Source organism: Poecilia formosa, unplaced genomic scaffold (assembly GCF_000485575.1).
Source record: "Poecilia formosa unplaced genomic scaffold, Poecilia_formosa-5.1.2 Scaffold517, whole genome shotgun sequence".
Lineage (NCBI taxonomy): Eukaryota > Metazoa > Chordata > Actinopteri > Cyprinodontiformes > Poeciliidae > Poecilia > Poecilia formosa.
In genome coordinates this window covers 59583-81695 of record NW_006800456.1, presented here as the reverse complement: position 1 = coordinate 81695, position 22113 = coordinate 59583, and the positions used below count along the sequence as shown (strand labels likewise).

The following is a 22113-nucleotide window of genomic DNA, read 5'->3' as shown; positions in this document are numbered from 1 at the left end:
CACCAAGACACTTCCTGCCCACTCATCTCCTCAGCTTCCATGATTACTGCCTGCGGCACAATGAGATTCAAGCAAAAGAATTATCTGGAAGAAAGTTCTCATTATCTCAGTGGAGAATCTAAAGGATTTAAGCAGGCTGTGTAGTCCGCCATCAGTCCTCTGGAAAACCTGTTACTGTTAGAGATTCTAACCATGACATGAACTACAAGGTAAAAGTTTAACACTAAAACAAGGAAGAGTTCTTGCAGATTTCATCTGCCTGTTTCTGTTTCAGGAACTTGGGAGCTTTTCTGGATCATTCTTCTTTCCTTCCAGTCAATGGTCCAGGTTAAGGACAGATTACCATGATATGAAACAAACCTAGCAGGAAGCTAGTTGTCCTGGTTTGATGTGATTAAGTTGTAGATCTTCCACACAGTTCGTGGTCTGAGCTGTCTGACTACCGCTTGTTGCTTGATGGTCAACTGTCCTGACAAGATAGCAAAGAAAATACTTCCTGAGAGTCTTTTTGAGCTTTCTAACACTTCCTGTTCCCCATATTTCCAGAGTCAAATATCAAAAGAACAGACTCACTTTATGTTCCACAAGATATCTATTGAAACAAACTAACATTATCAGCTTATGTTCTACTGTTTACTACATTAGCTAGAGCTAACCATTAGCAGGAGCTAACATAATTGTCAGAATCTAACACCATTAGCTACAGCTAACACCATTACAGAAGTTAACGGTTCAACATGTCAGAAACTGGGAGTCATCTCGTTTGGGGCTAGTGTTTCCAAGCAGCTGTCTTTTTTTTCAGCAAACTCTGTTTGGTCCTCTTCATTTCTCCTCCGGATCAAACTGAAATGACTGAACATTACACAATGCACAAAAATACTGTTCTGGCTGGATGTAGCTAGCCTCGTACCACCTCTGTGATCTACCCAGAGAGGTGTTGTTGTTTACGCTGCAATGCACCATTGCAGCGTAAACAACAACATCAATAACATCAGTCCTCGCACGTACAAGGGTTAAAAAAAATATATGTTTTTACTGTTCTGCTTCAAGTAACTCTTGCTTACTAAGTTTCTAAAATCTGACATGGCTTTCTTATTGCAGTAGGACACAAGTTTCTGTTTCGCCATAGCAACTGTCTTGATTCCAGCCACTGACAGAAATATCAGAATGAGACCTAAGACATCCCAAACTCTGAGGAGTCTAGGATTATCTTCGCCCAACGTAAAAGTTTCATAAAAAGTTCTGCTGGACTCTTATCGCTTTGTTGACCTATTCTGAACCTGATTGGAGGAGGGAACCATGATGTCGCCTGCAGCAGTGTTAAACAGATGATATGCAGATGAAGTGGATTAACTAATCAAAAAACATAGTCTTCATTTATAATGCACTAAAATCTATTAATTATAGGTTATTTTTACATTGTGTCCCCATTTAAACTCCACCAGGTTTTAAACCACCTCAGTCTGTTTGATGCTCTCCAACAATGTTTTTCCTTTTTTTTTGCAAGAAAACAATTGTTGCATTTTGTTTGCTTGGATGTGGCACTGCTACAGATGATGCAATGACCCTTGCCATTCATTTTTATTTTTTTTTCTGTTTCACTTAGAGGTGCACCGAGAAATGGACTGGTGATTGAAATGGGATGATTTGACCAGCCCATTTGGTAATCGACCAGTTGGAAAATGCAATCTAAATGCCTTGTATCTGACTGGTAATCGGCTGCTATGACAACACTCGTATGTGTGGAAGGTGCTGATGTTTGGATGAAGACGGTAGACTATTTCCAATATTGGTGAAAGGTTTGGGAGGTCAGAGGAAGCAACATCAGGTGACTGGTGTAGGACTGGATGTTGTGCAGATCTGCTCTGCTCAGTGAAATCCAACATGGTACTGTGATATATGTGATACTATCTTGATAGCAAACTCAGCCATGAGTGGTAGGCACACAGGATGCAGTAGCTCTCCAGACTTCATGTGGCCTCCAAATTAGTTTCTGAACAGTGAACATGGAGCTTCATGGAAAGGCCTGCTGTGGATAAGCAGTGGCATCCAAATCTTACATCATGAAGCAAAGCAACAGATGCTAGTCTGCCTGTAGTTTTTGCAATGGCAGCAGAGGAAGTGAATGAAGCCGTTCAGCCTGTGTTTCAAGAAGTTACTTTTTTCAAGGAGTAACCAGTAATTAGAAATGAAGTCACTTCTTGAAGGTAACTGTCAACCAAAGAGACAAACTGGTTCTCAGTATTTTAGATTTCCCTTGAAATTATTCCCCCCATTATCTTTTAACAACAGGGCTTGTACATCCTTGTTATAACTATACCAGCACTACATAAAGGAGACATTAGTTTATTACTGTGTGCTGAGTGACTTCTGGTCGTCTTTGAAGAACTGTTCTCTACAGCAGAGTGTGACATCTAGAGATGTACTCTCTGCTTTTTGCACATGGTTTTTCTGTAGAAGAACTATGTGCAAGAAGCAGAGAGTTGCTGACAGTTTGTTGCTGCACTTCAGGCGGCATCTGTTCACAATGTTTCCTCTCATGTCTAATACTTTAATTAGAAATCCTGCCCTCCATTGTGGTTTTAAAAGTGAATCAAATTGTTACAGCTACCCACCATAAAACCACCAGGCAAACAGAGGAACACAGAGGAGTTTGAAGCTGTCCTCCCTGTTGAACTGTGTGAAGCAGACGGAGGTAGCGACTGTCAGTCAACGGAAACTTTCTGTTTCCAGAACATCCACAGCAGCGCGTTGTTTGCTTTGGGCTTTGAATGAGTTTTAACCGAGCCTACACTTACAAATCAGACTGAATTTCCTCCCAGGAATAAAGTCATTACTTTTCTGTGTAATGAATTGGATTCTGCATCATTAATTGGCCACCACAACACATGCATGGGCTTTTTTCGATGTCGTAGTCCTGAGAATTTCTTGTGTTTATCATGCAGCTTTTTAAAAAAGGTATTGACATTTGGAATTTGTTTTTATTTACTTTATCATCCTTGGTCTTTGCAGATGTCTTAGTTTAATTTCCAGCTGAACGCTTGTTCAGCTGGAAATGAATTTAATTTGGTGTTTGCCAGAGATGAAGGAAAACTCAAAATCCTTCCAAAGCATGAGAGGAATAAACAAGTTAACAACTAAAAGAAAAGAATAAATGTTCATTAAACTGACCAAAGCGTTTCCTATAGTCCCTTTTGTTTGGCAGTGACATGCAGTCATAAAATATTAACAGTAATAGAAAATATTTTTACTGTTCTAAAAATGTGGTTTCCCCATGATTCAACAAGGGCCGGGACTTTAACACATTAATTTAGAGATTTTAATGTTTTAAGCGCAAATACATACAAAATTCCTGAGCTGGAACATTTGTGTTGTGTTTCTGGTACACACATGAATCTGACGCACATGTGACATCCACAGACAGCGATGGACGACAAAACAGCTTCTGAGGTTTAATTTTTGCTTCAAAAACGAGCTTATTGGACGCTGGAAGAGACTATTGTTGTGTTCAAGTTGTGCTAAAGGAGTTAGCCTGTCAGAGAATCTATTAAAACCTAAAGTAATATTTCAATGCTGAACATGTAGCAACAGCACAGACACTAATGCTAATGTTGGCTTCCACAGTCCACATTTCCATGGCATTCCTGAAACTCTGGAATGATGAATGGATCAAAAAACACTTTGCACCAATTTGATGGTTGAGTAATCTCAATAATGGATTAAAAACAAATAAACATGTTTGTTGTTGAGCTTATCTGTCTATTTAATAATATAGCAAAAGGTGTTTTTGAATTAAAAAGGTTGCTTTTTAATTTTTAAAAAAAGCAACCTTTTATATGTGGTTTTCAATTAACTAATTACAGATCCTGCAATCGACACAAGACGTTAAAGGATTCGTCACACATGCAGGTAAGAATCCAAGTAAAAATTCCAGGTATGTTTTCACTGAGGGAATAAAGCTCACAAATAGCGGACTTTGCTTAATACCCCTCCTTTACTACACACCTGCATTCTCCAGAGCAGCAAGCCATAAAAACTTTATTAAGGTGCTCACACTTGGTAATCAGCTGTTTAAGGGAATGTGATTAGCAGCATCTGGCTGTAACTTTAACTCTGACTTCCAAAAAAAGCAGAAAATGTGTGATTAGTTATTTTTCCCCACTACAAAATGGGCAGTTTTTAAATAAAAATAAACAAGAAACTTTTTTTTTCATGGCCTGAACACATGGCTGTAATAAACACACTTGTCTAGTTCCAGTCTCATTTATTTTCAGGGTTGCAAACATGGACACACCGCCATGCACACACACACATGCACACACTTGGAATCACTTTCTGTTAGTTTGAGCCACGCCTGCTTGTCTCTTGGCTTGGTTAGCGGGGCCATGAATTATTTGCAGTGCTCCAACAGCCCTTGTTAATATGATGAGAGCACAGACGACTGGGCAATGCCTTCACACCCACCCACACTCGCGCGCGTGCGCGCACACACACACACACACACACACATGCAGAAGAGTCCAAACAGTGAAACTGATTAAAACCTGCAAACACCCAAATTATCCCACTTAGTGCAGCAGCTGAGCTGAATGTGCTTGTCAGGAAGCTTATTTGCAGATGTGCCTGGTCATCCAGAGAGCAGTAGATGGCACACAGGCCAGAGCAGAGCGCCACAGATAACAGCTGGCAGCAGGGGCTAGGAAAGCTTTTAAGCAACAACTACTAGAATTAAAATGTGCACTTTTCCAGTCACTTGCAAGTGTGAAAGCTTCAGAAATATAACAGTAGAAAGAGGCAAAGCTTCAAGTTGTACAGTACAGACCAAATGTTTGGACACACTTACTCATTCAATGAGTTTCCTTTATTTTCATGACTATTAACATTGTAGATTCACACTGAAAGCATCAAAACTATGAATTAACACATGTGGAAATATGTACTAAACAAAAAAGTGTAAACCAACTGAAAATACGCCTTATATTCTAGTTTCTTCAAAGTAGCAACCTTTTGCTGTGATTACTGCTTTGCACACACTCTGCATTCTCTTGATGAGTTTAATTTCAGGTAGTCACCTGAAATGGTTTTCACTTCACAGGTGTGCCCTGTCAGGTTAATAAGTGGGATTTCTTGCCTTATAAATGAGGTTGGGACCATCAGTTGTGTTGTGCAGAAGTCAGGTGGACACACAGCTGATAGTCCTACTGAATAGAGTGGTAGAATTTGTATTATGGTAAGACAAAAGCAGCTAAGTAAAGAAAAATGAGTGACCATCATTACTTTAAGAAATGAAGGTCAGTCAGTCCGAAAAATTGGGAAAACTTTGAAAGTGTCCCCAAGTGCAGTTGCAAAAACCATCAAGCGTTACAAAGAAACTGGCTCACATGAGGACTGCCCCAGGAAAGGAAGACCAAGAGTCACCTCTGCTGCGGCAGATGAGTTCATCTGAGTCACTGGCCTCAGAAATTGCAGGTTAACAGCAGCTCAGATTAGAGACCAGGTGTCTGCTGCCACACAGAGTTCTAGCAGCAGACACATCTCTGCAACAACTGTTAGGAGGAGACTCTGTGAATCAGGCCTTCGTGGTAGAATAGCTGCTAGGAAACCACTGCTAAGGACAGGTAACAAGCAGAAGAGACTTGTTTGGGCTAAAGAACACAAGGAATGGACATTAGACCAGTGGAAATCTGTGCTTTGGTCTGATGAGTCCAAATTTGTGATCTTTGGTTCCAACCACTGTGTCTTTGTGTGACGCAGAAAAGGTGAACGGATGGACTCTACATGCCTGGTTCCCACCGTGAAGCATGGAGGAGGAGGTGTGATGGTGTGGGGGTGCTTTGCTGGTGACACTGTTGGGGATTTATTCAAAATTGAAGGCATACTGAACCAGCATGGCTAACCACAGCATCTTGCAGCGGCATGCTATTCCATCCGGTTTGCGTTTAGTTGGACCATCATTTATTTTTCAACAGGACAATGACCCCAAACACACCTCCAAATTGTATAAGGGCTATTTGACTAAGAAGGAGAGTGATGGGGTGCTGCATCAGATGACCTGGCCTCCACCATCACCTGACCTGACCGGACCTATGATTCTCGTGACAAAGTCCTTCATTTCCCACAATCGCAATGGATGCTAACAAGTTTGAAGAGCTAGTTGGTGGAGAAGCCCCGTTTCTTCTCCACCAGGGCAGCCACCGCACAGCTGTCATTGTGTGACAGAGAGTGGCGGTCATTATGACTGCTTTCACTGACTTTCAACATTATCAGCTCAGTGTGGTATATCAAACTGTTCCATGTTAGTACTGTATCCTGCTGGGCAGTTACTGCATGACACAGAGTACACAAATGAGAGTATGTCAATGCGCCAAAGACATCAACGCATTGACTTATATGAAGTGAAGTGTGCTGGAGGAAGTGTAATCCTAGGCTCTTAGTTCAGTTCACAAAATAAAGGTGTGACCAGTTGTTGTTCTACAGTAAAACATGTGGAGTTGTTAGCTGGAGGCTCCTGAAAATCACATATAGAGATCAGAACCAAGACATTTCTGTTCCGACTGTCTTCATTCAGAAAATGATGTCCAGTAAAGTTTGGTTAGGTTGACGTGAACTCTGCCAAGTGAAACTGTTTCAAAAGCAGTAAGTGCGGGGCATTCTCGGTAAATGCTTTAAAACAAGCATGAATTTCAAGTACCAGCAGGAGAAATGACTTGTGATTGTTGCCAAAGAAAAAGGAAAATCCAACAACACAAAATCTGACTCCACTCTATTTCTGTTTACTTTTTGTGAAGAAGGAAGTTGTGTCACTTACATGGTCTCCTCCAGTGGTTCTTGGTGCAGTGCCACCACAGGTGAGGAGGGGAACAGGTTATTCAAATGTTTGGATTCATTTGACACATACAGTGTGGAAGTGAATGGACCTTACCACAGGGGCCGCGTTTCATTGGCTAATGCCCATTTCACGTCACAGCGCAGCTACCACGTGCGTGACCGTCTCATAAACACAAGCCACAGTAGTAAACACATGCTAATGTACATTGTGGACTAGCAGACCGGCAGAAAGTTTTTGCGTCAGGACTCGAAAAAGAATGGTTCTCCACCGTCAGTGGGGTATCTGTACAGGCAATGTCAGGTATCCTGATCGTATTTGTGGAACTAAAATTCACAGATTTCCAAAATCTGAAACGCAAAGCCTTGCTTGGATCAAAGCTTGTGGACGACCGCATTTGCAGCTCAACCGTCGTAGGATCAATAAGAACAAAGGAGTGTGTGCTGGTGTAAGTATTATTGCTTTGCTTTCTTTGTGTTTAGTGAATGACAAAAAGAAAGTCAATAATTAATGCATCCATTATGAAAATCTTTTAGCTAAGTACAGCATAATGGCAGTATCAATACAACTTCTACACCTTGAAGCCTGTCTGTTACACAGTCTTACGTTAGCTGAACAGATCAATATGCAATGTGTACCATATCAGACATGCATTAAAGATTTTATTTTACCTGAAAAGGCTTTTTACTAAATTGTAATCATGTTAGCCACGCTAGCACCGAGTACAGTGTGTCAGGCCTAGGCACACTCATCCTGTTCTGTTGTTGTTTGCCAACAACAGAAATCACTGATTTCAAAAGTAACCCTTAAAACCATGAATGCCCGACTTACACAGCCTTGCAAGAACAATAGGCATCACTGATCTTGTCCACAGCTATATTTATGCTGAGGGTGTGAGAATCTGCTGTTTTCCTCATCGACCGGTAGCATTTCACTGTGACGCGCACAATGTTGGAGGCATTGCGTGGCTCAAACATCTTTATGTCGTCCAAAAAAGATGATATGAACTTGTTGGTTCCCCTGTCCATTGTCGTGGCTGATATTTTTTGAAAATCCGGCAGAAATGCTACACTAATCGACTCAGAAATACTCTGCAGAGAGTCAATCGAAGTGAAAGACGCCATGTTTACACATAGAAACTAAGCTCTTCGAGGCTTTGTTTGTGAGCCATGCAGCCACGTGGGATTTTAGGGGGCGTTTCTGGGCGGAGCTTGGTAAGGTCCATCGCAGCAGCTGAAAAATGGAACAAATGTTGCCATTTTTGTCGTCAATCTAGCAGACTATCAGGTGTGAAAACCTCCTGAATCATCAGCTGTTAAACTATAAACTAAACTATAAAATCTGGATAAGCACTATTATAAATGTACTGGTCTACTAGTGCACCTTATTTCAAATACTGAAGTTAGTTTTGTGATGTAGAGGTCAAAAGTCTTGTAAATGTTACTTCCTTGAGAATCAATAAAGATAAAAATAATAATTAAAAAAATCTAGATAAGCAGAAACCATTCTGTCTCCACACCTATGATGTTCTTGCACGGTAGCTTATGTAATTACATAAAAAAGAAAGAATGAGCTGGATAAGTATTGATTGTGGAGGAAGTGTTCATTTATTTAAATAACCACAAACCCCCCTCCCCCAACATGGAGAGGAGCACATGGAGAGGAGCACACGGAACAGCTTCAGCTAGCTGATGCTTTCCTTTTGGATGAGCAGCCATCATCTTAAATATAGCTCCACAGATTCCTTTGCAGACAGAACAGACATGTGCTTTGCTAGGTTGAAATAACGGTAAAGCTATGAATCACAGCATGAATGTCAGCCTGCAAATCAAAGCTGCAGTGGAGAGGTGAGCTATTACTCCTCTGCTCTGGCAACAGAGGTGACACTGAAGCATATTGGAGCTGGATTAAAAGGAACTAAATACAGAGAAAATGAGGTGGAGGTGAGAGGGAGTTAAAACAAGGTGTGCAAAAACGAGAGGAGAGAGGAACGGTGTGAGAACACGGGTGATCAAAGATGACATGTTGGAGGGATTTCAGCGACAGCAGAGAGGATGTGCGTTTATGTTTGCGGTTTGCAGCAGATTCCACAGCAGCAGGCTTTGGTCATGTTTGTTTTATGCCAGGTGCTGTAATATTTGACAGGTGTGTAAATTCCAGTTTAATTGCCTGGCTGAATGTAAATTCTCTCTATAAGAATAGCCTTGCAGCAGAGCAGTGTTTACCTAGCAACTAAAACCTCTGAGTTTTATACACCCACCACCGTTATGATGGCTGCCTGCATGCTGAATCCTTCAAGTCAGGTTATTAGAGGCAAAAGGTGTTTTCTCACCTTATAGTCTGGCTGATTTGATTAGGGATCAAAGTTGCAACATTTGTCCCAATTTCAGCTGCTACGGTCCTGTTTGACGCTGCTCTGAGTCACATGAACCAAACATTTGAAAAACCTGTTCTCCTCGCCTGTAGTGGCGCTGCAGCAAGCACCACTGAAGGAAATGACACAAAAACTTCTGAAGAAAACATTCAGCACAACTTTCTTCTTCACTAAAAGGAAACAAAAATGGAGTAGCGTCAGATTTTAGAGGTTGTAGTATTTCTGTTTTGCCTTTGGCAAAAAAAAAAACAAAAAAAAAAACATGAGGCATTCATCCTTCTAGCGCTAGACTCCAGTATTTACCCAGAATGGCCTCACTTCCTGCTTCTGGAGCGGTCTCCTTCACATATGCACTTGATCTGCACCAGACGATCGGACGACTTTTATGGTTCACATCAGAGTTCAACGAAGCATTCACACTTCCCCAGACGAACCGGACTTTCTGTGCAAACAAACTAGAATTTGATTAAAGCGAACCTAACATTGCTGCTGTAAAAACTGTCTGGTCAATAATTGTGTTTATTAATTTTAAGTAACTTCACCAACTATTTTCATTCACTTTTTTATTCTTGACCCATCCCCTCCATCTAAACACTTGGATTTCACTTGAATTTGTTTAAAGCCCTAATATTATTTGATCTTAGTGTGGCAGGAGCAGTGTGATAAGAATTGGGCACTTAAGTTTAAAAACACTATTTTAATAATTGGTTGCAACAACTCCACTAAAAAGTTACCTTCAAGGCACACAGACCCACTACAGATGAGGCTTGAGACAATCTAACAACAATTTTATTTATTCCACAATTATTTGTTTAATCAAAAATACTAGTCTAAAACCACTCACACATTAAAAGTCAGTGCTAGCTCAACTCAGGGATCGGAGTGCAATTCAGGGTAGTGTCCTAAAAGAAAAGAAACACAGCAAACGAAACAAGGCAAAAACAAAAGAAAATCGTGCACCAAACCAGAAGGAGTACCACCACCCGGAAAGTCCACCACCAACACCACAAGCTGGCCGTTCCTGTCAAAACGGAATGGCCAGCGCCACAACCAATTAAATTCAGGCACTTGTGTGGTGCGTTCAAAGGCCACAGGGCATACTGCCACATTAGTTTTCAACAGTCTATTTTAAACAATCCCCTAGATTACTACAGAACATGTTTCAGTGATTTGGTTTTAACATTTCATCCCAAAGCAGTGAGGCTGTTTCTACAGGACTTGCTGGATAATAAGAACCACTGGTCTATTTATACATTTGTGCTTCACACATGCAGTCTAATTGGATAAATATGTTTCAGCCCTGAATCATTAACACTTCCTCATATGAGTGTGAGACATCATGTCATGGCTCATGACTTGGCTCTTAAACCTATTAATGAAAATCTGGCCATGTGAGGAACGTTCAGTCAGGCTCTTGGAGCACCGTTACCATTCTAGATGGAATCTGTTGGATACCATGAGTTGGGGTCCAGGGTTTTGGGATGGTGGGGTTGCTGTCTCACTTTTTAGCATCACCAGAGGGCGTCCTGAGGCTGTTGCCTGGAGGGTGGGTCTACAGCTCCTGATCCAGCGCACCTGCTGCTAATCTCGTCAGCTCACAGGGAGTTGCCATCATTTCACTGCCAGAGTGTCACCTATGTTTGGTACTTCAGGCCCCAGAGTAATCTTCTCTGTACTTACCTTGTTGAGTATTCTCCTAGTGAACCTTTGTGTGCCTTTTCCCCAGGTGCTACCTTCAAGAAAATGTGAACTATCCTGAAATCAGGTCTGACGGTTGGTTTTCTGACCCTGATCCTCGTGGCGCTGACAAGAAACCCGAGCTACCTGTGCATCTAAGCAGTGGATCCCCCCACTTACCAGTCTGCCCTCCAACGCCGCCGTTCCAGCCACCCTCGTCCTCCCATCAAGCACTGGACACCCCCAGACACCTTTCCCCCTGGTCCGGACCTGCTCCCAACCACGTAAGATCCACCTGACTCCGTTTCTTCTCTAGTCTGAAGATTCCTTCTACGCTTGAACTAACCATACCTGTCCTAATGTGCTCAGTGCCATTTAAGAGATCCTGGACCAAAACACTGATCACTCACCATCCTGTGTTTTTCTTTGCAATAAACCCCTTACATTTAAAACCTGTGTTCTGAAGTCATGTTCTGCATGTGGGTAGGAAAAGTAGAATCCAACATGACACTATGTTAAACATTTCAAACTGAACAGCCTCATTCTTTCTTTCTTTCTTGCATTTCAGAATGTGAAATGCTTTAGAGTAGTTCTTGGTGCAGAGGACAGAATTACTGCAAGTCCATGCAAATTGCCAATTTTATACCTATCCACTAAGCCTAGTCAAGCGTTTCATTATCCTGCAGCTGAAAGATCCTGCATTGTCTTTCACCTTAGATCTGACAGCTACTTTTCTATAAATATTTGATTAAGGAAAATACTAAATCAGCTTCTTCCTAGAGGGTAGCAGTGGGCACCATATCCACTGTGTGAGTGTGCCATTACTGTGTCTAAATATTATGGCTTCCCTCTGTTGTCAAGGCCGTTACATTTGACCTTCCCAGCCCTCCTCGCAGCTGTAACTGATGGCATTAACAGGTGTAATGGCCACTCAGGTCCACTGGACCAACAGTACGTAAATCAAAGGTTTTAGCTTTGTGAAGAGGGTCCCAGGCCAGTGCAGCCGTGTCCCCCACCGGCCCCTGCTACACTGTGCCAAACAATCAAGGAACAAATAAAGCTCACACCTTGGTCGCCACCTTAATGTGAAAAGATTGTAGGGGCAACATTTTTCCGAGGCAACATATTTGGATGAAATGACCTGGGTGGTAGACGCCAGGGCCCAGACTACAGCAGTAATGGAAAAGCTTTGACTTTACCTGAGTACTGCTACTTTATGCATTTTTATAAGTTTACTTCTAAAAATAAACCAAAGCAACCAGCTGACAGAGGAGATATTATCTAAAGATAAAAGTATTAAAGATTTTAAGCAAGAACTCTTAGAGCGGTGTGTGTACTTAGGTTTAAAAGTATAGTACGGGTCAAGGCAACAGGACAGAGGAATGGATTATGCAAAGGTTCTTAAAAATGAACCACAGTAAAGCATCCTGTCTATAATATATAAATATATATATAGATTTTTATTTTTTTTAAGGTCATCTAAGCTAACCACAACATTTTGTCAAAATAAAACGCAAAAGTTTTTTCAAAACTGATTTGTTTCATTCAGGAAATTTATTTTTGAAATGTCAAATTGCACAACTATATGGTCAAGAGAAACAGCTACCACTTCATTTTCTGAGTACGATGTAACACTGTTACACTGTTGGCCAGTTATTTTCTGTAAGAAGTCAGGTACCAATGTTGTGGATGTTTATCCTAAAATCGCAGACTCTGGAGTATTTCACAGCTGGATTGAGGAAAGTCAAACAGATCTTAAAAAAGATTCATGCTGCCTCAGCAGCGACCTACAAATACAGTTTAAGCAACACTGACTAATGAGAGAGCAAAACTCCTACACACAGATGGAAACCGATATAAGCTACCTGAATTTTTAACTTTCTGGGGATGAGTTATGAACAAACACATTTAGGCTTCCATCAAGAAGCTGCTGTTTGCAGACAGAATAATGAGGCCAATCATTTAAAGGTAATATGTTCTGTAAAGTATTTTCATCAGTTACACAGGGACACCACCAAGTCTCCACATGTTTATGTAAATCAAATGTTGCCCTACACCGCCTAGCCCAGAAACAATAAACATGGTGGCATTCTGTGTTTTTTATGGCAGTGCTACAGCGCCACCATTTGGCCTGGCAGACCTACTACAGCAGTTCCTGTGGCGCTGCATCCTGCATTTTTTTCTTAATCATTTGCAAAAATGTACCATCCAATATCTACCATCAAATATAATCAAATTCTGCATAAGGCTTATTATCTGTGTGTCCAGTACCTGTTTTAGCAGGTATAAGCTTTTATCCTGGCTTATTTGTCATTCTACAGATAAAATCTTTGAAATATGTATTCAAATGAGTGGTAGTTTTATGAAAGACGATAATAAAGACTTTGAAGCAGAAAACAGTCATGTTTCTTTGGACTTTGANTGCAGGCCTGCCATGACCCACCACTTTCAGGGCATCTAGGTGAAACAAAGACTCTCCAACGTCTTAGGCAGAGCTTCCATTGGTATGGCATGGGAAGTGACCTCCACAAATACATCCAACAATGCCCCTGATGCAAAGGTCTGAAGTCAACCAGCCCCTCGAAGAGAGCTAAGCTACAAAGTTACCAGACAGGAGTACCAATGGACCGGTTGCACCTTGACATATTGGGCCCCTTTCCCTTTCCCATCTCAAGCTCTGGAAACATGTATATTCTTGTCATCATGGATCAGTTTACGAGGTGGGTTGAGGCTTTCCCAGTTCCAGACCAAGGAGGAGAAACAACTGCCAGAATGTTAGTCAACAACTTCCTAGCTTGTTTTGGGGCCCCTTTAGAGCTCCATAAGGACCAAGGCCGCAACTTCGAAAGTGTGCTTTTCAAAAGTATTTGTCAACTTTTCCAGATCTCCAAGACCAGAACCATTCCATACCATCCTGCTTCAAACGGGCAAGTGGAACGATTTAACCGGACCCTTCTGCAGATGATCCGCTGCTATGTAGACCAAAATCAGAAGATCTGGGATGAGCATTTGCCTCTGCTAACAGCTGCATATCGCAGTGCACAGAACTCCAGCACTGGATTTTCACCAAATATGCTTATGCTGGGGAGAGAAGTTCATCAGCCACAGGACCTCTGGCTTGGTCTTGCAGAACGAACGTGGAGTGAAAAGGACCCCCTGAAGTATGCTCATGACCTTGAAAAGACCCTTGGCGAAGTCCATGACATGGCATGGAGCTCAGCTCAGACAGAAGAGGACCCATGACCTGCGTGCCAAAGAATGCAGTTACAAAATAGGGGACCTGGTCTATGTAAAGGACAACACGAGGAAGTTGGGCTTTAGTCCCAAGCTGCAGCCCCCCTGGAAAGGCCCATGTATTATTAAAGCCCAGCTTGGACCTGTTCTATATGAGATCTTAGCACAACGTCACAAAAAGGTCATCCACCATGATCAGTTGAAGCCATACACAAGTGATGTCATACCAGCATGGGTCAGACGACAAAGACATGTGGTCCTTCCTCAGTGCCAAGATGAAGTTCCATTACCCAAACACATGACCACTTCCCCTACGCCAGCACCAGATGAGCCTGAAAGTGACAGCGGAAGGAAAGCTCTGGTTGGGTCTCCGAAACTGCTAAGGCAAAAGGGCAAGTGTCAGGTTGCAGCCCGCAGAAGAAGGTTGGCTGTGCAACATCGGCAGCAAGATGAACCACATACCTCTGGATCNTAACCTTAGGTGGTGCTACAGTCACAGCATAGTCTGAGTTCGGCCTCCTGCAGGCGGATCATCACATCTCTGCTCTGCTGTTTGGCCTCGTCCCATTCTTCTTCTCTGCTTTGTTCTTGCGTTCTTTCACCTGTGGCTCTTTCATCTTTTCTTTTAAATCTCTTCCCATTTTTCCCTCCTCCTCATCATTCCCATCATTTTTATTACTTCTGCTCTCACTTAAATGTGGAGTGGCTTGTTTCATCAGCTGCTTGTGTTGAGCAGCGATCCATTCGCAGCCTATCATATCTGTTGGACATGATCTAGGCCACCGCTCTCTTTCTGCCACTGCAGCCATTTGTCTTTTTGGCCTTTCTATTCTATTCGTGCTCTCCTCTTCTAAACTTTATGTCTCCTTCATTTTGCTGATTGATGTTCTATTCCAACTTTGCCTCTTCCTGTTTTTGTCTGTGTTAGGTTTATCAAAAAAACATGAATCAGCTCTCAAAGGAGAACTGGAGTCCATTCCATAAAACATTACAGGCATCAATTTCTCTGGCATAAAGATAACGTCTTTTTAGTGTTTTTGTCAATAAATGCCAAAGTGAATTGATTTGGGGGTGAGGAGGGTAGCTACCGTCTTGGGTTAATGACATTCACTGTGTCTCAAACAGTCATGAAAATAATACCTAAAAACAATCCTGCTTTCCAGTTGTCTATTGGTGGAAATGGAAGACTTTTTTTGTTCATGAAATACTGCGAGAAGACTTTATGGGAGTAAATGACCCACAACCACAGCAGTCTGAACCTGAACCTGAATGACCAGAACAGAGTGAAAACTCTCCTAATTGTGATTCTGATGATCTGGGATCTCATTTATAAACGTGGCATACGCACAAAATAGGCCCTGACACTGGAGTATGTCACTTCCTACCAGGGGTGGGCGGATGGATCCAAATTATTGATATCAAGTCGGTATCGGTATCAGATAGATACTTTAGTGTAAGATCCCTCCTTTAAATGTTCTTTTATTTTGTAGTTTCTCAACTCCTCGAAAAAGATGTTTCAGTTTTGGGATGAAATATATTTTTGGACTTTATTTAGGGAAAATTCACATAATCTATCATTTAAGTGTTTTGTAGACGCCTATAAACTTTGTCCAAATTTTATCCTGATTTGAACAAAATAATTCAAGGGAAAAATACGAAAACATCTGAAGGTCAGAAGATTGGTGACATTTTAAACTTAAGTAAAAAGTATTGGTATCAGTATTGGCATCGGTGATACAATCCTGATACTTGGTATCGGATCAATTCCAAGATATGGCGCAATTCTCCTTTTCAAAACACAAAGTTTAAAGGAGAACACGCAGCCCCTCACTGAGCCCCTGATTGGGGCCTGCCCATGCAATGTATGGCAGGAACTTATTTTTCAACACCTATTACCCTTAATGCGGCTCAAACCACTGTGTGTACCCCCACAAAAGTGGTATCAAAATGTTCAGCTTGATCCCGTGAAGGGAGTTATTATTTTTAGTGGGATTCTGAGTTAAAATGGTGACATAAATTGTGAAAAAGGACAAAATCCCATTGAAGTCAATGGAGGCTCTGCTCTGACTGATTCAGATGCACTGCCAGTGCTGCGGCCCGAACCGCTGTCTGAGAGGGACACAGCCCATTTTAAATGCCAGAATTACTTTAAAATGTTTGAGCTCAGGTCTCACAATGCATTGGCTGCAGTCGTTAATTACCGTAGCAACGGAGCCCAGATAGAGGCAGTGAGAAGTCTCACAAACAGGTGTAGAGAGAGGTCTTGCAATTCATTGTGGAATAAATACATATTTCCTCAGACTATTCATATTTTCCTTACATAAATGTATTATTTCTCAGGATTTTTGAGTGTGAATTAAAATCCTTAGTATGAAGGTTGAAAATTTTCTAGAAAAAACAATTATCCACTGTTTTTATTTATTTTTTTATTTTTATTTCACACCGTGAGTGAGAACCACATATGCGAAGCTTATAGTTGTTGACCAAATTGAGCATATCAGTATGCATGTGCTCCTGGTTTTTACCAGGGTCAAATTCAACTGTGGAAACTTGCTGGCTTGCATGGACTGGTTAAGTGTTAGAATGCTGGGTCCAAACTGATGGGCACATGTTGGACAGGCCACAGTTGAACTTCTTCAGAAATGTAATATGTCTACTTGGTAATTATTTCTGCTTACAGCTGATGGAAAAATTACATTTCGGATTAAAATATTAGATCAGAGTTTTTGAAGAAAAGTGTTCTGCTTAATATACCATCCAGAGGTGGGAAGTACAATTTTTGTGTATCTGTACTTTACTTAAGTAGATTTAATAATGGGTACTTTCTACTTTTACTCTACTACATTTTACAATAAGTATCTGTACTTTCTACTTCACTACATTTCTACAAAAGTGTCGCGTTACTCATTACATCCAATTTGCATTGTGCTTTTTTTCTGTTAAAATGTGAAGTTCAGGGACTTATGGTGGCGTTGTAAAATCCAAGCAATAACGTAACTTACGTGTCTGTTGTCAATCATCGCCTCCCCCTTTACTCGCATGCGGAGTTCCAAGAAATCTGTAGTGGTTTCCTCTGAGCGGGAGAAGATGTCTGTCTAATTATCAGTCATATAATAGCGCTGCATAAATCATAAGATATGGGCGACATGTAAAATGAGCAGCACTTCGCTTTCAGACGGTGGGGACTTCGTCCAACTTTTAGTGTCACTTCGAAGGAAAGCTTAAAGAAATGTAAGATCTGTGGACGTGATGCTAGCAAAGCTAGCTGTACTGACTGAGACACACATGTTGCATCTGCGATGAAAAAATGTTGTCACTCCTGCGTTGAATTATTGTGTGAAGAAGTTGACTGAGGTTTCGCAAATATGGGACCAAAGTCTGCATTGATATGACATTCAGAAACGATCCGATTCTTCTGGATGGATCTTTACTGATTAAATTTATTTCAGCTCTAAGTATTTAATATCTATGTGTTTTATGGGAATGTGGATCTTTCAGATCAATTTGAGAAGCAATTTTGATAGGTAAACTTAAATTTTTTGTGTCACGTAGCATGGGGTGCTGGTCTTGACTTGGTCTTGGGTAGGTGGTCTTGACTACAACTCTGCTACGTGACTGCTTGGTTGCATGTCCTCCTCCACCTACCTTCTTTCCATCCCCTTTCAGTTGGATTTCTTTAAAAATAAATGCCACTAGTGGCAGAAAAAAAGTGAAGTTCATGCTATTTTAGGACAGGAGACAAGATGTTTCCATCCCTGAAATTATGATGCATAGAATCACATATCTAAGTCTAAGCTATTTTACAGAGAGTAAACATAATAAAAATATGCTTTACCTGTGGCATTGTTCATTAAAATGGCACATTTCTAATGTACAAAAATTAAATATGATCGGTTCACTGAATGATATTGTATTAGCGATTAGGAAATGCATTCAGCAAGTACTTTTACTTTTAATACTTAAGTAGTTTTAAAAGCCAGTACTTTTTTACTTTTACTTAAGTACAAATGTTAATGTGGTAGTTTTACTTTTACTTGAGTACATTTTTGTCTGTGTATTTGTACTTTTACTTANTTATATTAAAGTTCTAAGCAGGGTGTTGAAAGTTAAAAAAAAAAGAAAAAAACTTTGCTCCAGTAACATTTAAGTTTGCACTAGTAATGTTGCAAGTGTGTTTTTGGCTGTAAAACTAAGCATGCCATAGTAGTTTGATGTTCTTTGAAAGAGGGGGAAGTGTAGTATTTGTATACATCTGCTTATCTCTGCATTATTTCACATACTGACTAGGCTGATCTGAGTTTCAATTTTTTTTTTTTTTTTTTTTTTTTGGTATTATTATTATTTCCTAAGCCCTAAGCCTTTTTGTTGGGGTTTTTTGTACAACACAATAAGCCATCAGGTCACCTTGTTACCTTTGATCTTTTGCCCGTGACGCTCTCGCACAAGGCGGCTAACTGGAGCTCAACGTAGCGAATGTTCCAGATTACAGAACAGTTTTTGGTGAATTAAAAAAAAAAAAACATTTTTGGTGAATAAAGTGGAGTAGACTTGCTACTTGTCAGATAACGGAAAACATTGAACGTATCGTTTCTGCTTCAGCACAGGGTAGTGGCTTAAGCAGAGAGGTAATGAAATACAACAGACACTGACAGGCCTCTGCGTCTGCCTTTCTCTGAAGAACTACTGAGCGGAAGGAGACAGCCAGGTAAGGAAAAACTGTTCTTATCTATCGATTCAGTATTTTTATCATACAGACATTAGGCTGCTGTTGTTGTGCTACTAGCTAGCTTCTAGCTAATGACTTTGCTAGCAAAACAAGATAACTGAAAAGCTTCTTCCCTGTATCGTTAATGATAGCAGTCATTCTTCAGTTTCGCTTATGCAATAGGGGGCACATTGCCCGTCCAAAACCTATCATCTCCATAATGGATATATGTCCGATCTTCTGATTTCCTGTGCTGCATAATGTACGTTGCATTTATTCTAACGCTAGAATCTAGCGTTAGAATAAATGCAACGTACATGCTATTCTTGAAGGAGAATAGCACTTAAATAAAAGACCAACAAGGATATTAATTTAGAATTAAAAATAACTTACCCTGAATTACCATGATAGATATAATGTATGTAACAAAAGTGTCATTAATGAAGGGGGAAAAAACTCAACCCAGACTTTAAGATTAGGTCTGGTTCGCAGAGTTTGCAGTTAAAAATTTTCCCCAATTATTCAATAAAAAAAAATAATAATAAAAAAACTAACCTCAGTTAAGTAAAATAAAATTGTAATCAAAACTTTTGGAATTGGAATGATTCCTTTTTCTAAAACAAAGTTTTGTTTAAAAAACTTTTTTTTTTAAATTACTCATTTTTGTCTCGTAAACTTAAAGTTATTTGCCAAACAAACATTTATTTCCACACATCAGAGATCTTTTGTTGCGATGTTGGGCCCTGTCCACAACATCATGTGAGAATCACAAGCAAAACTTTGAGTCACAAACAAAAACTTAGAATAGCAAGAAAAGATTTATGACAAGCCAAATAAGTTTGTTTTGCAAAAAAAAAAAAAAAAATCACTTCATGAGACAAAAATGTGTGATTTTAATTTTAAAAAAGTTTTTTAAGCAAAACTCAGTAGGCTTTTCTCATGGTGACATGCATTAATAATTCAATTTTTGCTTTTGTTTTTTTTTCTTTTTTCTGCAGTTCCACGTTAAAGTTTGATGCAGCTCTGCTTTCCTGAATGGACTATCTTCATCTCCACTGCAAGTGTAGCAAACAAGGCAGCTTGTTTTTTTATAGATTACAGTACATTAAAAGGTTGCATTGTGCCCTTGTTTATATTTTTAATAGTATAATTCTGTAAAGACAAAATATGTCTGGTGGTCTAGCTCTGATTTACATATCTTGCTAAATTGTAGGTTTGAATATTGCGATACTTTCCTATAACAAAATAGACCTGCAGAAATAAATTACTAATAAAATATCTTACATATGGTGATCTGTGTTTTCTGTATATTTACTTTGAGGTTTTTCTGTGTTTCTTCCCTGTTGATTGTTCCCAGCTGTATCTCGTTTCTTTGATTACCCTCCCAGTGTATTTAGTCCCACCTGTTGTCTTTGTCTCTTGTCGGATCCTCGTCGTGTTACATCTTGCTGCCTGTTGTTCTGTTCTGTGGATTTCATTATTAAACCATCATTTCATCATCATCCTGGGTCTGCCTGCATCCTACCTCACCACCAAACCCTCAAATCATGACATTACATATGCATAGTTGTATGCTCTATATAAAGATTCTCCTTAGTTTTGATTGTATATGTCACAATTTTGTAATTTATCATTGTTTATTAAATTCTGAAAGCTGTATGGCTTTGTTAATATTCTGTCCTAGAATGCGGTTAGATGTGCCCTTTTTTTTTTTTTTTTTTTTTTTTTGAGCACCTGCCCCTTCAGTGGTCTCTGCATCATATAAGAGTAGACCCTGCATTGGCTGCTCTGGCACAGGAAATACGGTGGCCTACTTTGCTCAACCAAAACAGCAGAAGATGCCTCAGCACTGAGGGATATTGTTGTTCGGATCGATGGACTGTTGATGTGAGGGCTCCACAAACAACATTTCACAAGTAAGATGGACATATTATTGTGTATATNATTTTTCCCATATTTGTTGGAACCGTCGCTCTGTGGTGACAGATGAATAATCTGTGGGGGGAAAAACCCGAGCTCTTCTGCCTTCTCCACAATGTTAACTATAAACAACCAATCAGACCCAGGCGTGTTTTAGGCTTCCATTCAGGTCATCCACCATGATCAGTTGAGCCATACACAAGTGATTTATTATTCTCTAACATTGACTTAGATTATCTGACACAAGAGCCTACATTAGAAATGAAACAATGTATTATAAAATATATTATAATATTATAACATATATATACATATATACTTTTGCCATCAGGAGGTCTTGACAGTGTAAAGACTTGACAGAAAATGACATGGAATCCAGATTTTTACACAGCTTTTGGCGTTTAAAGACTATTGTCTTAAACTTTTGATCAGCTGAAAAAAATCATGTTTGAGTGTAAATGCAGTTTTCAGAAAATTCCCCGCTCAAAAGTTCTTGTCTCTTGCACTGATTTTTCCTTTAACATTGTGAAGCTCTACTTAGAACCTTCTTAAGACCCAATAGTGCAAAATGCAAATTCTTGCAATTTTTTGACTGGTCTTAAGATTTTGATCAGGAGTGTATATATTGAAAAGAAGGGCCCCTTCTTTTGTATGTTTAATGTGTTGTCTTATTAGTTCTTAGAATGTCCTGTAGAAGGCACTAGACCCAAATTTCTCCTGTGTTGGTAAAGAAGAAGAGTAAGGCATAAGGGAGAAGGAAGAGAAATGGCAGACAATGTAGACTAAGCACGTTTCAGCAGAAGTAGAGAAGTCACTACTAACAAGGCTGCTGTTATACAAAAAAAATCTGTTTATTTTGAACTGGATGATGTACGTTCTGTTCCTGGATTTCTTCAGTTGGTTTTTTTTGAACGGCCGATATCTGAACGAGCCAGTGGAGTTCCAGAAGCAGGAGGGTCCCGCCGCCATCTTTGTGACTCAGACTGAAGCCTGGGAAGAGGAGGGACTGTGCGGCTGGAGCTGGATATTTTGTTTGGACAACAAATAAGCTTATTGAACAAAAAGGGGGCCCCCAATCTGACAATCTATGTGCACATTGACTGAACTGACTGACTGAACTGTATACTGAAGGACTAACTGGAGTATGTATTTTTTTTTCTTGGAAACGAAGCGGTTGTTGACATGAGCTTTCCTAAGCTAAAGCTTAGGAAACCTACCCTTATTTTTCTGAATATTTTATTTTTTCTAAGGGTGGACAATTTAAGTTTTTATTAATCTTCATGAAGGTAATCAGTGTCACCTGAATTGTTATTCTTTTGAGGGGAAAGAAAAATAAACTGGAGTTGTTGAATTTATTTGCTTATCATCCTCCTGTGA

The 22113-nt window shown here is 40.2% G+C and overlaps 1 long non-coding RNA gene across 1 annotated transcript; it reads right to left on the bottom strand.

The window, feature by feature from the left end:
- Positions 1-424: 424 nt before the first annotated feature.
- LOC107834089 (uncharacterized) lies at positions 425-21320 on the bottom strand. Its single transcript, XR_001659872.1, has 3 exons — positions 21056-21320; positions 15010-15014; positions 425-435 (listed from the first exon to the last, which is right to left on the bottom strand). It is a non-coding gene; the product is annotated as an uncharacterized LOC107834089 (long non-coding RNA).
- Between the last annotated feature and the right edge of the window lie 793 nt (positions 21321-22113).